General features: G+C 43.8%; 1 protein-coding gene across 1 annotated transcript in view; it reads right to left on the minus strand.

Annotated features, from left to right (window-relative positions):
- CALD1 (caldesmon 1) overlaps positions 1-9,619 on the minus strand; it is a 253,307-nt gene extending 243,688 nt beyond the window's left edge. The window contains exon 1 of the mRNA XM_057427895.1: positions 9,601-9,619. The gene's annotated coding sequence lies outside the window, so the exon portion shown is untranslated. The remainder of the gene's footprint in view (positions 1-9,600) is intronic.
- Between the last annotated feature and the right edge of the window lie 8,666 nt (positions 9,620-18,285).

Genomic DNA, 18,285 nt, shown 5'->3' on the forward strand with positions numbered 1-18,285 from the left:
GGGCACATGGCTGGCTCATGGACAACTTATCTACCAGGACACCTTCCATAGAGCTCCTTTCCAGCAGGTCAGGGCTCAGCCTGTAATAGTGCATGGAGTTATTCATCCCCAGGTACAGGACCCTGCACTTGCCTTCATTGCATTTTTCTGCCCATCTCTCTAACCTTTCTAAATCCTTACAAATGACAGCACAGCACTCCGGGCTATCAGCCACTCCTCCCAGTTTTATCATAGCAAACTTGTTAAGGGTGCACTCTGTCCCTTCATCCAAGTCATTGGTGAGCCAGTTAAACAATACTGGACCCAGTATTGGCCTCTGGGGACACTGCTAATTACAGGTCCTGAATTAGACTGTGTTACTGATCACAACCCTCTGAGCTCTGCCATTCAGCCAATTCTCAATAATCTGTTCATCCAGCCCACATTTCCTGAGCTTTCCTATGAGGATGACATGGGAGACAGTGTCAAAAGCCTTGTTGAAGTCCAGGTAGACAACATCCACCACTCTCCCCTCAGCTATCCAGCCGGTTGTCCCATCATAGAAGGCTTAAGCATCAGGTTGCTTAAGCATGATTTCCCTTTAGTGCGTCCATGCTGACCACTCCTGATCAACTTCTTGTCTTCCATGTGCTTACAGATAGACTCCAGAATAAGCTGTTCCATCAGCTTTCCAGGAATTGAGGTGACTGAATATTCCTCTTACTACTCTGCATTCAAGAAAGAATGTGACCAACATAGCATCAATATATCAGGATTGCCCACAATTACTGAGAATTTGAAATACGAATGTATTTTCTTTCATTTAGCAATACCTGCCCAAGAGAAGCTGCTTAAACTTCTCTCAAAATTATACAAGCCAGTTTCCATTTTTCAAAGCAGAAGCAGCAAGTAGTCTCCGTATCCACATCTGCAGCTAGGAACAACAGAAGGACCTAGTGAGCCACAGGGTGTTTTTTAATGCAAGGAGTTGTTTACATTTGGGGTGAATCATCTTGCTAGAATGCTAAATTGTTAGGTCAGCTCCATAGAGTGGTATAATCAGTATAATCTATATAAATAGAATCACAGTAAGAAAGGGATTGAGAAAACTGCTTTGCTAGACCATCCAAAACCAGTATGTCAATTGTGTGGCTCAGGAAAGGCACAAACAGAGTTGAATTTGCATATTTCACAATTTTCAAGTTTCGTGTCCTTTGAAGGTTTGATTGTGTACCAAATGGAACTGCAGCTTTCCCCCAGTGAACTTGGTGCAAGCGTTTACTTGTGTTATCTTAACTACGTGGTAGCTGGTTCTGCATTTACTTCGTAAATTTTCTAAGGAAGCACATGGAACAGGGAGCAAAGGAGAATAAGTTAAACACTCCAGGCTTGACTACTGGGCAAAGAGACTATACTGGAGAGAGTCACAGGGTCAGCCTCTGTCTGGGACAAGAGAAGCTTCAGCCATCCCAAATGTTCACACACCCCTGAAAGCACAGTATCTTCTATTCCTGAAGGCAGCAGCAATAAACAAAAGCTGATCCAAGGATGGGAAAGGATTGATTTACAGCAGCCACTGCTTAGTCCTAAGTAGTAATTCCACAACTGTCAGCTATAATCTTCCCTTGATGTATCTGATGCTGTCCATTCACAGAGGTGTTAGCAGAATAGACAGACCACTAGCCCGATCCATGACAACAATTCATACACTCCAGTAGAAACAGAACAAGTCGTCACATAAGCACTACTGAAGGCCAGCTATTTAAGGCTAATATCCCACACTAAGGCTAATATTTCCCTTCCCAGCACCACCAGAATATTTGCACCTTCTTCATCCTCAACACCATAATAATGTCAGACCTCTCTTCTTACTTCCCCTTGCTCAGGGAGCAAACAGAGACTGAAGCAGGTCACACATGCATCCAAGCCAACACCTACAGCAGCGATCTTCATTCAACCATCACCACTGGTTCTAGAGCAGAATGCCTGTGTGCCAGGTTTCAGTCCAGTTTCACAGTGTTTCCTCACATGAGCCCAAACATTTAGTTGGCCCCATGTTTTTTTATTCCTGGACTTTCAAACTAGGTCACAATTTACCCACAATATGGTCATTTGTTATTTAAAACAGATTATTCCCTCTGCTAGCTAAGGACTTACAGCCAGCTCATACAGATTATGTCTTCCTCCAGACAATGTGAACATTCATCTTACCTGAAGGATATAATAAGAAGGAATGATCTTTTGTGTTGTAATTATTACATATACCTAGTTTTAAGATGAAAAGTTTTTATTCCCTGTCCACATGGACACCATGTGTGTAAGGAAATGCTTTAATTCAATTCATTGAACTACAATGTGAGCCATAATTTAAATAATAGACAAATGAGGTATTGAATTTCCAAGGATATTTTGTAATTGGAATGAGAGCAGCTGCCAACAGACGAAAAAGCTTGAGGGCAAACACAGTCTATGGGTTTGGGCAACAGCAGGTAAGCAGAACACTGGATCTGAGACTGATTACATGGATTTTTCTAGTTTGAGAAGAAAGAGAGACTGAAGAATTAACAAAATACTCTGCAATAAAACACACATGTAAAGAAAAACACCCCAGACTCTGAATGCACTCTATTGATAAACTGAAAACAGCAGACCCCTATCCTGTGAGGACACATTCTCTCTTGTGGTTAGAGCAGGAGAAACAGGAAACACTGGTTTTGAAGTGTGTTTTCACAGAAATTAGAATTGGTTCAGGTAAAACTATTTATTATTGCTTAATTTTGGCTAATTCTTGAGAGAAGAATCAATTACATCTATGTGCTTGGAGTAAAATTCATAGTAAAAAATTAAAGCAGTTTAGGGAAGTCTTCAACAACTTCTATAGCACTTCTATAACTGATTCAAAAACCTTCCCAGTGTAAATGAGCATTGAAAGTTGGAATTCCAGCAATTTGCTCCTGCCATTGAAAACATCTTGCTGTACACTCTGGGCAAGCACCCTGGCCATCTGAGACTCATAGGTTCTCACTTTAAATCAGCACCTCCCATCCCCACAGGAAGCTGAGCAATGGGGAACTGACAGTGCTTTCAGGTACCACAGGACAGGGACAGCGAGAGTGGAAATCTGAGGGGGGCAGAAAGCACCATGGCATAAAGACTGCTAGGACCAAGCACTAGGGAAACACTCACCAGACCACCAGATGTACACTGTGCTAAACAAAGAAATTAAATGTTCTTTATTGTCCAAAAAACAAGACAATATTATGCAGAGGTATCAGACCTAACCCTATCTCCCAGCTCCGCAGCAACCACTGTTTGCTCAGTAAGAACATAAATGTACGTATGAAATAAAAGAATCTGAGTGAAACTCTCAAACCCAATTCCCACAGGCTACCCTAACATCAACTATAAGTATTTTAACAGGTCCATTGTTCTAGCTTGAAGTCAGAAGGCCTAATAATGGTTTATTTCAAGTTTTTCAATAATTGGCAATATTTTGAGAGCACCTGGAGACAAAAGCTCATGTAAGGATTACAGGCTTCCTTGGAAGCTGTGGCCTTACTATTGCAGGGGAGAGGAATGAAAATATAACCTGAGCATAGCCCTAAAGGTTCACAAATGAACAGGGAAAAAATGGATAACTATGTTTTTCTGAGTCTCATTAACTTAAGCCAAGTACAGAATTTGGGAGGAGCCTGACTCATATCACTGGAATGTTCATTGTTGTCAATATTGGATAAGCTCACAGTCACACCTACCCTTTCTATTTTTCAGCCTGGACAGCAGAACGGAGCTCAGATCTAGATTTGGATTTTCAACACAGAAATCCAGCAATGAAAATTTAATTAGGTCTACCACACAGTTATAACTCATCTTCAGTGAACAACAGAATCTCCTTTACAGGGAGGCACTCTACTGCAGAATCAGCTATATATAGTATAAAAGATCCAATTATCTTCATTTAAAATTAAACATGATTGTTTCAAGCCCAAATAGTTGCTAAAATAAACCAGAATCCCCATAATTTCATTATAACACAAAAGGCAATCTAAGTATCCCCTTCCTGATGTAATGATGGCATCTAATCAGTTAAATTTCATATTGTTAGTTCTGTAGCAGTAGGAGAGGCAGGGCATCAGGGCACTAAGTGTTATGTGACCTTACACAGCTTGAAAATTCAGTCCTGGATCAGGTGTTTGAAGATCTTTCTCAGAACTAAGGGGTAGAACAGAATGGCATTAAGGCACATATATCTTATCTAGGCACACAGATCTATAAACTCTCATTTTAACCAAATGCATTTTTTGTGAAGCAGATTTCAAACCTTGTCCCTTTTGTTTTCCAGCAAGGCACAGTGAGCTGTGGCTGCTGCCAGACCTCTGTTTGTGCAAATGGAAAGCAATTCCATTTCCCATTTAGCCAATGCCACAAAAATGACCCTCTTAATTAGCTCCATGTTCTTTTCCAGAGGGTTTAATAAGAGCAGTAAAGCCACAGAAGAAAACGTATGACAGAGGGGTTCTTGAACCCATATCTTCACATGAACTAGCTCAGCCTTCCTACATTGCCCTTTTCAAAAGCTGTCTAAACAGGGCCACAAAGATAAACTCACATTGACTCCATGTCTAGGGTGACTTGTGCAACTCTTTTGTAATAGTCTGCATCTCTAAGGAGTCCAGGACCACTCACACAAAAGGTGTAGGGTGCACCCGGACAGTAACACTTCAGATATCATGAATGCCATGTACCATCTTCAGCCCCATCTGCCTTTTGATGCAGGCAAGGTGTTTGCTTCTTATGAGTGCCTTTCCTTTCAACAATCCTACATCCAATATTTTTTCAGGTACTTAAAATTATTCATCTTGCTGAACTCTTAGAGGGTTAAAGCTCTTTCAACACAAGTCTTCTTGAAAAGGACTCAAGAACTTAAACCCAAATCTTCCCCCTTTTTTTTGCCTAAAAATTTTGTGACCATACCAAGAGTCATGATCATTTCTGCGAGTTGACTACCTCACCAAAAGCAGTCAATCTTCCTTCTACCATTCCAGCCTGGAAACCCTTTCTAGCCCTAGAGCAGTCTCATCACTGCACATTTTTTCCTATTAATAACAACTCTGGAGTTCATTAAATGCTGCAATAGCACCAGTCTGCAGCTCTTCATTATGCATACATGACTGGGAGCAGCCTTAAGGTGTATGGAGTTGTCAGAAGGAAGGAGATTACAAACATGGAACAGAAGAAGCTGCTGGTAAGAGAAAAAGCAAGTAAACCTCTTCTTTAGTTAGGTGATCTTTCTTAAAAGACTGATCAAAGGCAGAAAGGATTTAACCAGATCCGTAATTAAACCAAAAGGCAGATTTGCTTTGAACAAAACCAAACTATGGTCCTGCCTGTAGCTGCTATACCAGATCCCTATCCTAGGCTCAGCAGAACATATCTCCTTTGGGAGCTGACCAGCAGCTCCTTCTCTGACACTTCCTCTAGGACTTTGTGGACCTGTTGTGCCAAGACTCACATTAACACTTAAGGAGACCTGTCCATGTGCAAGGTTGAGTGGTCTTTGAAGAGGTAGTCCGTACTCAGGATGTGTAGTCAATAAGGCTCTCTCAAAGTAGAACAGACTTTGCAAAGATACATCTTATTGACAGTGTTTGGAAGCTCACTTTGCCGCTATCTCAAAATATTATAGAATCATAGAATAATTAGGGTTGGGAAGGACCTTATCATCTAGTTCCAACCCCCCTGCCGTGGACAGGGACACCTCACACTAAACCATGTCACCCAAGGCTCTGTCCAGCCTGGCCTTGAACACTGCTGGGGATTCACAGCTTCCCTGGGCAACCCATTCCAGTGCCTCACCACCCTTACAGTAAAGAACGTCTTCCTTATCTCCAATCTAAATTTCCCCTGTTTAAGTTTTAACCCATTACCCCTTGCCTATCACTACAGTCCCTAATGAAGAGTCCCTCCCCAGCATCCCTATAGGCCCCCTTCAGATACTGGAAGGCTGCTATGAGGTCTCCATGCAGCCTTCTCTTCTCCAGGCTCAACAGCCCCAACTTCCTCAGCCTGTCTTCATACGGGAGGTGCTACAGTCCCCTGATCATCCTCGTGGCCCTTCCCTGGACTTGTTCAAACAATTCCATGTCCTTTTTATGTTGAGGACACCAGAACTGCACACAATACTCCAGGTGAGGTCTCACAAGAGCAGAGTAGAGGGGCAGGATCACCTCCTTCGACCTGCTGGTCACGCTCCTTTTGATGCAGCCCAGGATACAGTTGGCTTTCTGGGCTGCGAGCACACACTGAAGCTGGCTCATGTTCATTTTCTCATGAACCAACACCCCCAAGTCCTTCTCTGCAGGGCTGCTCTGAATCTCTTCTCTGCCCAACCTGTAGCTGTGCCTGGGATTGCTCCGACCCAGGTGTAGGACCTTGCACTTGGCATGGTTAAACTTCATGAGGTTGGCATCAGCCCACCTCACAAGCGTGTCAAGGTCCCTCTGGATGGCATTCCTTCCCTCCAGGGTATCAACCGAACCACACAGCTTGGTGTCATCGGCAAACTTGCTGAGGGCGCACTCAATCCCACTGCCCATGTCAGCAACAAAGATGTTGAACAAGACCGGTCCCAACACCGATCCTGAGGGACACCACTCGTTACTGGTCTCCAGCTGGACATTGGGCCATTGACCACAGCTCTTTGTGTGCAGCCATCCAGCCAGTTCTTTATCCCCCGAGTGGTCCATCCATCAAATTGATGTCTCTTCAATTTAGAGACAAGGATGTCGTGTGGGACAGTGTCAGACGCTTTACACAAGTCCAGGTAGATGACATCAACTGCTCTACCCCTGTCCATCAGTTCTGTAGCCCCATCATAGAAGGCCACCAAATTGGTCAGGCAGGATTTCCCCTTAGTGAAGCCATGCTGGCTGTCACCAAGCACCTTGTTGATTTTCATGTGCCTTAGCATGCCTTCCAGGAGAATCTGCTCCAAGATTTTGCCAGGCACAGAGGTGAGACTGACTGGTCTGTAATTCCCCAGGTCATCCATTTTCCCCTTCTTGAAAATGGGGGTTATATTTCCCTTTTTCCAGTCATCGGGAACTTCACCTGACCGCCATGATTTCTTAAATATGATGGCCTGCGGCTTAGCAACTTCATTTGCCAGCTCCTTCAGGGCCCGCAGATGGATCTCATCAGGGCCCATGGACTTGTGCACATTCAGATTTTTAAGATGGTCTCAAAGCAGTTCCTCTCCTATACTGGGCCCAAGGTCTTCATTCTCACAGCCCCTGCATCTGCCTTCCAAGACTTGGGTGGTTTGGTCAGAGCCTTTACCAGTGAAAACCGAGGCAAAGAAGTCATTCAGAACCTCAGCCTTCTCCAAATCCTGTGTAGCCAGTTCTCCTGAGAGCTTCCTGAGGGGGCCTACATTCTCCCTAGTCTGTTTTTTATTTGCCACGTACCTGTAGAATCCCTTCCTGTTATCCTTAACATCCCTAGCTAAGTTTAATTCTAACTGGGCCTTACCTTTCCTAACCTGGTCCCTAGCTACCCGGACAACATCCCTGTACTCTTCCCAGGCCACCTGTCCTTGCTTCCACTTATTATAAGCCTCTTTTTTCATTTGAATTTTCCTCAGGAGCTCCTTATCCATCCAAGGAGGTCTCCTGGCCCTCCTGCTGCACTTCCTTCTGGTTGGGATGCAACACTCCTGAGCTTGTAGCAGGTGATCCTTGAATATCAACCAAGAGTCTTGGGCACCCCTGCCCTCTAGGGCTGTATCCCATGGAACCTTACTAAGCAGGTTCCTGAAGAAAGGCAATTTAAATGACAGATGTAATTTATTTTTTACCCAACTCTCTAGACATTTAGATAAACACCTCAAAATTGCAGTCTTCATTCAGCAAGCAAAGGCTCAGACCTCAAGAATTCTGGACAGAGCATCTGACAAACATCAGTAGACCCAGGCAACATGAAATACCCATTAGCATCTTTAGAAGCCTGCAGTTTACTCGGTTCACCATTCAGTGGTACAAATATCCAGCAATGCCTGTGCAACCTTCCTCTGTGCTGGACCTCCAAGTGAGGTGGCTGATAACCAGTGAACCTCCACAATTCAGACAGAGCTGTTTGCAGCCTCTGACAGAAGCATTGCTTGTCTTAGTCTTGTACAACCATCTCTAAACCCTTATGTTTTCAGCATTACTGATTCTGACCATATCTCTCAATGCTATTACCCTCCTTGATTCAGTCTCTAAAGTTGGTATTTTGCAGCTAAGCACCCCACAGCCACTAAGCACCTCCAAACACAGTCTCTTCCTGCCACAGTATACCACATTTCTGCACAATTCCCAGTACCAAAAGAGACCAAGAGTATTTAAGGCCCTCGAGCAAAGTCCACTGTCCCAGTAAAACAATCCCCGAGGAAGACGCAAAGTTCTTTGCCCAGGCTATTTCTATACTCCACTCCCTAACCATTCCAGGCTTTATTATGAGTTTTTTAGCCAGGATATCATACCACTTCTAACAGGAATGTCGTCTCTGCTCTACTCAACTGAGTTTGTTTCACATTGTGAAATTTTCTTCTGGGCAGACACTGAGGAATTACTCCTGGCTGCAGGGCAGCCTTCATTATGAGAAGTCTGGCTACTGCTGGGTATGAGCATCAAACCTTCAAAGGCTACCTCTTGCCCAGGAAACCCATCCCTCCAGCATGCACACACAGCATCTTACACATGCAGGGGGTTCACCACCTCAAGGAAGGGTGGAAATGACAGCATAGGCATATTCCCAGCCTGCGCCCCTTGTGATAACTTTGCGCACGTTAACTTTTCACAAAATCGATTTTTTTCACATTTCATCATGGTTTGATCCAAGGCCTTGCTTTTCCCTTTCCAGTCTCACCAGGTCCCTTCACCTACAACTTCATTCTATTTCTTCCTCTATATCTGTTAACTCTGTATTGGCCCAGACTTTGTAAAATCACACCCCTTACTCCCCAAACCTAAAAAGAAAAGTTTCTGAAAATTTCACATGAATTCACACCAATGCTTTTCTTACAAAAAGCATGGATACCCTTTCATCATAGTCACCTGTCGAAACAGGCTGCCTGGCTTCTGCCCATCCACTATTCCTTTCATTCCTTCCACACAGGGAAATAAAATATAAATTTTGCAAATAGCCAATTTTAAATTCATTTGAAAGAATTGCTCAAAAGCTATGAAATTCTTTCAGGGTTTGAGAAAAGACAAAGAAACTTAACAAATCATAAAGACAAGGGATGTAAATTGGCACCTGTGCCAAGAGCAAAGCTGCAACTGCAGTTCAGAGGTTACCTGTGCTGTTTGACCTTTCAGATAGCTGAGCAACACATCTGCAACTTAAAACCAGCCATATTACATTACTTTCTTTCACTCAGCCCTTAACTATGGGATGCACAAAGACAGACATGCAGATATTTGGCACGGAACAAGGAAATAGAAAATACCATCAAAACACCATAACCCTAAAACCATAGGGGATAAAAAGATAAAACCAGGTTTACTAATTCTATCATTACCAGATTAATTTCCACTTCATATTTTTAACTTTGTTAGCTCCTATGCATTCACACCTTACTTTAGCAAAGCATAGAGGAGCCAAGTCACTCAGCTTAGCACAAAATTGCCCAGGTGTAAGCAAGCTGAGGGCAATGCAGCAAAATCAGCTCACAGGGTGCTGGTAACAGGGTCCACCAACAGCTCGATGCTCAGCAGGCAGCAAACCAAGCCCAGGGAGTCTGCTCTAGATCAGTCAGACAGAAGACTGGAGATGTAAAAGGCACATTGGAGACAGCCAGGAGAGAGCTACCACTAGCACAGGTAAGATATCTATTCAGGAGGCAAAGCTAAATGCAAGACTAAAACCAGCACCACTACAACATAGCCTGAAGAGCAACTAATGGTCTGGAACTCAGCTTAAATGGGTTTTTGGACCCATGACTGTGGATGGAAGCTTCAGGTGAAGCTATTTAGGGACATTACAGCTTATTAGGGCTCTCACAAGAAGCACCTGTTATTACCTTTTCTGGAATTTAATCAGTGTGACTACTATGGTGAAGAAAAGGTGAGCATTCAATATAATGCCATGCAATTAGAAGCAAATTATTCTGAACAATGAAGGCATAGTTTTAGGATTTTGGACTTTAAAGAAAAAAGCAGTGCTCCCCTCCATGTTTTAGCCATGTGTCCTGGGTTCAGCAGTAGCAGTCATGTTTCTCCTTCTTGGTAGCTGGTGCAGTGCTGTGTTTTGACTTTCGGCCTAGGAACAAAGCTGATAACAAGGATGTTTTGGTCTGGCCAAGGACTTTGTGAGCCTCATGCTCTGCCAGGGAGGAGGGGAAGCCAGGAGGAAGCAGACACAGGACACCTGACCCAAGCTAGCCAAAGAGGTATTCCATACCACAGCACGTCATGGCCAGGATGTAACTGGGAGTTACCCAGAAGGGCTAGGACGGCAGGGTTGGAGGAGGGATGGGTCGGGGCTTGGTTGGGCTGGGGGGGCAAGTTATCAGTCGGCTGGTGGTGAGGTGTTGTATTCTCTTCCCTTGTTATTTCTTTTATCATTATTATTATTGGTGGTAGCAGTAGTGACTTGTGTTATACCTTAGTTACTAAACTGTTCTTATCTCAACCCGTGGGAGTTGCATTCTTTTCGATTCTCCTCTCCGTCCCTCTGGGAGTAGGGGGAGGGCAAGAAGGGGGGGAGTGAGTGAACGAGTTACCTGACTGGGTTTAAACCATGACACCATGTTATTCTTTCTCAGAGCCACACAATAAGGATGAGATATCATACTTTTATAACACTGATGTACACATCCATTGTCAAAGCAAGCTCATCAGAATATTTCCTAAACACTGAAAAGTAAGTTATACACAAAGCCCATCACAGTCAGTTTCTATAGTAAGAAATCAAGGATTTCAAAATGAGACCACAAAGACAGGCTTGCCATTTGGTGCAAACTGTGGAGGAAGGCTCAAACATAGATCATCCCTAAACTGAGTCCATCCTGTCTTGCGTTTTCACACTACAGGACTGGATTCTGGGTTTCATGAATGGTCAGAGAGACACAAGTCTCTTAGGGGGAGGATTCTATTAAGAAACAGCGACAGTCAGTAGAAGCCTTCCAAAACCCACTGAGGTGACCCTCCACATCCTGAGTCCTCAGCTCTGCACCTGAGGGTCAGACTCCTACCTGTGATTTCCCCCCTAGAGTCACCAAGAGTTGCACAAAAACTGACAAGTAGCAGATAACACACCTTCACACTGCATCACATCACACTGCACTGCCACCATGAATCAGGTCTTTTGCTCAGCCAAAGAAGCACATGGAGAAAGAGCAGATGACTATGGTACTGCAGACATGCTTACAGGAGAAGAGATGCTGTCCCTCTTGGGTGTTACTTCTAACAGTTTTTGGCTTTAGACCTACTTGCAACAGCATCTACCCTCCCATTGTGCAAGTGGCTGCAGTTTTGCACATATTGTGGGTTACCAGTACTGTGAGATGCCCGATAACTACCACTGTTGCATTGCTAGTGGCAGCTGGCTTGATGCTGCTCCCTTACACAGAGCACAGTTCTGCTTTGCAACTTTCTGGATCTACCCCTGCACTTAGGAATGACACAACTGATGAGCACAGCCCATTGCAACGCACACTGTTCGGGAGAAGCTCAGCCATTTGCACGCAAAACCCAAACTACAGCATCCTTCTGATGCCTGAAGCCTTTCATGGGATGAGCTCTACTGCTGGGGGGTGACTGGGGCTGGGGGGCACACCTTTCCAGAGTGGTGAAACTCTTCCCCTCAAGCAGGGGCAGCGCTTGGGCACTTAGTGAAAATGGCAGAGCTGGGAACAGCACCATGACTCTCTTCTCCTTCATACTGGGAAGAAATTTGAGTTTGGCAGCAAATCCTGTCTTAGTGCTTTCTGCAAACACACACAGATGCGACACCACATCCACTCACACGCACAGTGGGAAAACTGGGAGTTGTTTTCATTAGTAACAGGGAATCTGTTTTAGAGGAAAATGGTGCAACTCAGAGAGATTTGTTACTGTCTTTTCAAGCACAGCTTGGGATGGGGGATGCCACAGGAAGAGGACAACACAGCGAGGGGGCTGGACCATGAGTACATAAGGCATTGAGAGTCATTACAGGGACAATGAAAGTAGGAAATTAAAGATTTCCCAACCAAATCACAGGGATTTAGCATTTTAAATGAGCTGTCAGGCTTCAGTTTTAATTGTGCTTTTACTTGGTGAAAAGCAGTTTTAAAAATCGGCTTAGAGGGAGAAAATGAAGAGGCATGGTTATATGAGGCTTGGGACTTTTAGAGCTAAAATGCTGACTGTTATCTTGGGCAGTTCACAAATAGTACTTACGCAAGCTGGGAACTGCTTCACCACTGCCAGTACTCCTTTAACTCCTGACCCTTTCCTGGATGTCAGATGGGAATGATTTTTAGTCTATCCGGTCTGGTCTGAATTTGATCCCAAGCACCAGGGCAAGGAAAGAAAAAAGTTTATTCTTTAAAAGCTTTACATACTGAATGCTTAAAATTTAACACTTGCCCCTTAGAGCTATATTCCTAGCTCAGTGCTGGTAAGAAGCAACATGTTTTTTGCCTTAATCCATTCCAAAGACACATTCCATAAATCGTTATCATCCTTGCCAACCACTCAGTCTCTTAGTGAGCCCACATACCAGCTTTAAAGTAAGCTCTTCTAAAACCAATGCAACAGTCCTGTGGGTTAAATTTATATTATTTCCAGATTCGTATAGCTGCAGGCTTCTGTTTAAAGTTGCAAATGATAAGTCATCTCTTTGGTGCCGGTACCTCTCTTTTTTTTAACCTTCTTTAAACATTGTTCACTCATGCAGTTAGTGAAAAACAGGCTGTAGGAGCTGTAACATACCTGCATATGCTGTAGCAACAGGAATATAGTATGTAATTTGCCCTGCTTGGACAATTCAGCTTATTAGTAACTCCAGTATACATACCAGTGCTTAGAAATAAGCCTCAAGCAGCAAAAGCAACATATTGACCTGACACAGCACCTTTCATCTCGAAAGACACCAACTGCATACTCTCAACAGCATAACCACAAGTTTTCCAAAGAAACTGCCCTAACAAAACACAAGGACATAAGGGATTTCCCAATTGTCTTAGCCAGCTATGCACAGGGAAAAAAACAAACATAAAACAGTCACTCTTCCTTCTGCATACTGAGGTTGAATAAAATCCTGTTTGCTTACTGACAGCTTCATCTCCCGTTGTCCTGACCAGCACAGAAAGCAGGGAACCAGGCACCAAACACTTTCAGAACACTGGAGTCCTTGCTTTTCTCTACTTCCTGAGAGACTGTAGAAATGTTATGTGAAAATGACGCTACCCCAAAATTACATTGTAGAAACATAAATGAGTGAAATGCTCCTCTTTCACCTTTTGCTCCCTTGCTTAGTTTAACTTCCATTGCACTCTCTGTCAGTCCTACCATGGCTCACTCAAGCTGGAGTTGAGAAAGCATTTGCTTCTCTCCATAGGAGGAGTTCATTTTATCCTTCGTCATCTCTTGGTTTGAAAACTAGGCGCTTTCTCTAGCTTCTCTCAGCAGTTTGGTACCAGAAACAGAAACAAAGAGGAGCGAATGCAGGAAACTCCAGGGATTGGTTACCCCATACTTTCAGACCTTACTCCACGAGGCCTCTTCCACTCTCACTTGTTCCCACAGCTCACACCAGAGCTGCTTCTTGGCGATCAGTGGGAGCTATTGGTTTACTTAAAGCAGAATCTGCTTTTATGCTCCCAAATGTCTATATATGCACATAAAACCGTGCAGTGGTGCCCAGCAAAAAGGTCGAATTTGGTTCTGAATGATGAATCCTGCAACCTCATCAGCCTCCAACTTAACCTTGATAAACAACAGGGAATTGGTACTGGAAGCTCCAGTTAGGACTGGATTGTGGCTAGCTGGCTATTTGTCAGTATTCTACGTTTATCAGTATACCGTGTTTGACCCTTTTTATGGATCAACTGGGAAACCAAAGCTCCCATGCCTGCCTGTGAACTCATACTCTGGTTCTGCAAACACTTATATAAACAGCTTAATCCCACATACTTGACTGGTCTCCTAATTGAATATTTGAAAGCCTTTGACTAGTGTAAACTGGCTTTGCAGGAGACCAGGCAGCAATTTCCATGCATTGAAAGACAAGACTGGTATTAAAATGCGAAAAAAATCATTTTCTCCATGCCTAAATTTACCCTGAATTTATTCTTTGTCTCTCAAAACGGGGAAAGCCAGGATGCATAATCAGAGCAAGGGGAGACATGAAAGCAGAGCTGACCAGTTAGCATGCCCAGCTCCCCTTTGCTCACTCTGTTGTACTGTCATGGTCAACAGGACTGGGGGCCATGAAAAATCAGATATGATACATTTGTATCTTAAATTTAGATCTCTAAGAGAGAAAAGTCAGAGGCTTCCTTTTAAAGTCTGATTCAGTTGCTTACTCTCTTCAGCAGAAAGCAGGGCTTGCATGCATAATTAATATGAATATTTGTTGACCTTGGACACATAGGAGCTACTCAAGGAAACCATGTTAGCACATCATAATTGTAACACACTGCCTGGCAGACTACGGTACAGCAATGGCATCATGATATTGCAGACAAAAAGGACTGAAGAAGACTAAACTTCCTCCTGCCAGTGTCTCAAGACAAGGGCTGGAACACTTTGGGGAAAAGCCTTAGGCTGGAATGAAGATATTCCCCTCTCATTTCCCTTAAATGGTGTGTCTGACTCACTGTATTTGGGGGACATGCCTTGGTTACTCACTGGCTGTTTATCTCAATTCTAATCGCCTGATTAAAATAACCAGTTTATAATCCCCAGATCACAGGGACCCAGATCCTGGTGTCTCTCACACTGGTCTAAATCCTGAGAGCAGGACTACTTCCACGAGTATTTACTGATCGCACTGGAAACCCAGCTCTTGCTGCGAGCTGCAGAGCAGAGAGCACAGCCACATTTAGCCTTCCCAGCACAACTGTTCAGCCTGGGATAGCATCAGGTTTCCAAAGGGACCTTAAGGGTCACTAAGGGAGCAAAGCGCGGTCCTGCAGCTAATCTGCTAAAGCAAAACAGGCTCAGACTCTTGTCAAGCTTAATGCTGTGGGATGATGGTGCAGAAAACTCTCAGACTTTCTCTCCATTCTAGCTCTCTAACTGAACAGAGTTAGAGATAAGAGATAACAGACATAAGCTTCTGGGTTTTCTGCTTCTCCTGCCTTTGTAGGCTGTGGTTTCCCCCATTCACACCAGTTTCTCAGCACAGTGTATAGCACTGCTGGGTCAGGCTTTCCAGACAGGCTTTTTATTGCAAGTACTATCCAAGTCATATTGTCCAAGAGCTTCATCTGCTTTCATAAAGTGTATAAAATAAAACTGAATGGAAAACATAACCAAGCTGGTTCAGTACTATGTCCAGTATTTTTCACCTCAAGTTCTCCTGGCAACAGTGAAGAAATTTAGTGCCAGACCTCTTCTTTTGATGCTACATGAAGGTGAGGAAGCTTTCCTGGCTGTGAGGATGCTGTCCTGCCACTCAGTTGCCGAGAAGGTGAATTTTGAGGTAGAAGGTCAGGAAAGGGACTGTTCCCTGGACTGCAGCTTTGATGCTGTTCTCTGTAATGGCAGGAGAGCCAAGAGGATCCATGAGTGCACTTGTTGGGAGAGAAAAGACACTAATTTGTTGACAATTAACAAAGCTGATATCTGAGCCATGTGTCGTAACGTTCCAAGGAGCAAAACTACAATAACGGAATGTGTTTTCACTTTAAATAGTGTCTTCTTAGCTAATGGATGCAGAGAAAAACAAAGGATGAGTTTTTATGAGAGAGTAGAGGTAAAACTACTTTGAACCCTGCAGCCACCCCTCAGAGAAAGGGCAGGTAGTGGGACTCACTCGTACTCAGTAGTAGTTAAATCATAGTTATCCATACACTTGGGGAAGAGATAAAGGCTCATAACTAAACTCAACCAAGTCCCATTGCTGGCACAAACTCTCAGTGACATCCATGGGGTCTGGATTAGGCCCCAAATGAGGTGCCTTCATCCCTTCAACTCTGTAGTTACCAGAGGTGCCAAAAGTGCATTTGGGGAATATAAAACAAGAGAGAAATTCCCACAGCAGCACTGGTACTCATAGAGAGCATATTTCTTTGCCAGCTCCATAAAACAGGACTGCTACAGGGGGACTCATGATTGCTTGCTTTATCCATCCCACACCACGTAAGACTACACGCTGGGTCCTCCTTACTTGTATGTCAGCTTCTCCCTAGCGACATGACCTAAAATAAGACTGCCAAGGCTATTAGGCATTTTAAAGAGACAGAACACAATGTGAACACCCAGTATTGCTCTCTATTCAGCTGGATTTCTTACATATGTTCTAGATGGTGGGTTTGGCTTTTTTAAGGACAGAAGAAAAACAAAAGCCATGTCTTTGTTCAAGTATTATTCTTCCTTCTGAGCACAATGGTTTGTTTTTTGTCCCCACAGTGCAACAGGTTTTTGACACAATGGATGGAAATACTAACTCACAGCTTTAAAAAGGCAACGCATCACATTCTGGGGGCAAGTATTTGCTTTTGAACTTGAGTGGTATTGACATTAAAAAGATTTATATCTCTTGACTTTGTCATTTAGATGCAAAATAATTGTGTTTATCCTGTCCTGCAAGTTCTCATTGGGAAATACATCTGACAGTCTTACGAAGGACAATTTTCATTTAATGTGCATGGCGGATAAGCAAGCTCTGGATCACCTTTCACCTAAGCACAAACCTGGAGCTGAATGACAAAAATACATAGTGTTGGCTGAGCATCATCCAGTGTTACCTGTGCTGATGCAGTATTTTTGATCCCTGCTCCATCAGCTGGAACTCTGAGCACTGCGCATGGTCCAAAAACAGTCTCAACACACAGTACTAACAATTCAGGCCTGTCAGCATCAAGGTCAGATACCAGCATGCCTGTTCACACACAGCAAGTCAAATGGGTCCATGCTGGGATCGTCATGAATGTACAACAGCCACTTTTCAAACCTAAGTACGCTAGGCTACCATAGGTGCACAGACTGATCCGGTATTATACAGCAGCCAGATGTCTAGAACTGACTAGGTCACTAAATTGCCAAGAAAAACAATAAGCTATTTCCAGAAAGTAACTGGGTTGGCAAGGCTACAGCCTGCAGCAAACAGACTTAAGGTCCAACCCATCTTTTTCATATAGCTGCTGATCAACATCGTCTCCTGGCTACGTAGGATGAAAGAAACTGCTCATGATTTTCTTAAGTTATGTAGCTGTAGTACACACACTATAAACTTTCTAATAGCAGAAGTTGCTGGCACAGAGAAGCATAAGGCAGTAGGCATTTTGAAAGTGCAGTTTCACACAGCTACCCAAGACCCCTTTAAGAGAACAGGGAGAAATTCAGGCTGCTTACCATTGAGTCTAACTGACTTGAAGCAACCAGTTACCACCCTGCCAACTGCAGTGAAAAAACACACGCACGCAAAAGAAACCCCCATAACATTCATCTAGGATGCATTACACCAGGGCTGGCAAATTCACAAGCTGCTATTTATCATACTATAAGCAGAAAACTTGAGTCATCATGGGAGAAAACGTGAAGCATTTTGAACCGTGTCTCTCCATTTAATGGCTCCTTTCAATCAATCAAGTTTCTGTACAGTAGCTGTGGTGTTCAAGGGGATGGTGTTATCTCTCAAGCATCCTGGTGCCCCCACCTGGTACAGAGCCCTCTCTGGGACATTCATTTTAGGCAACACACATACGGGCAGCCTGCTGTTAATGCATGTAATTTTTGTGGAATTAGGCTGCCAGCAAATAAATGTAACACACAAGGGCCTGTGTTGCTGTGTGGGTATTCAATGGGTGCTTCTCCTTCCTAAAACTCCCCTTATCTGGAATGTTATTTACTGCTGAGGATATAGTTACACAGCCAGCCAGCACCCATGACTACACACAACCCCAGATGTTCTTCCACCAAGCCCACAGTTACAGCCACCAACCGTGCCAGATTCACCACCTCACTTTGCCTGTTGTGCATGGCAAGGCCAGTGTCGTGCAGCCAGTGCACACCAGTGAATCTTACCCACACACTCACTCGTGGTCAGCTTTCTTTTTTGAGCTGATCAATCCAGTGCAAACAACACTAATCCCTTCGGGCAGAGCATATG

The sequence above is a fragment of the Pezoporus wallicus genome, unplaced genomic scaffold (genome assembly GCF_028554395.1).
Source record: "Pezoporus wallicus isolate ANWC-B61680 ecotype Strahan unplaced genomic scaffold, APGP_CSIRO_Pwel_v1 contig_2908, whole genome shotgun sequence".
Lineage (NCBI taxonomy): Eukaryota > Metazoa > Chordata > Aves > Psittaciformes > Psittacidae > Pezoporus > Pezoporus wallicus.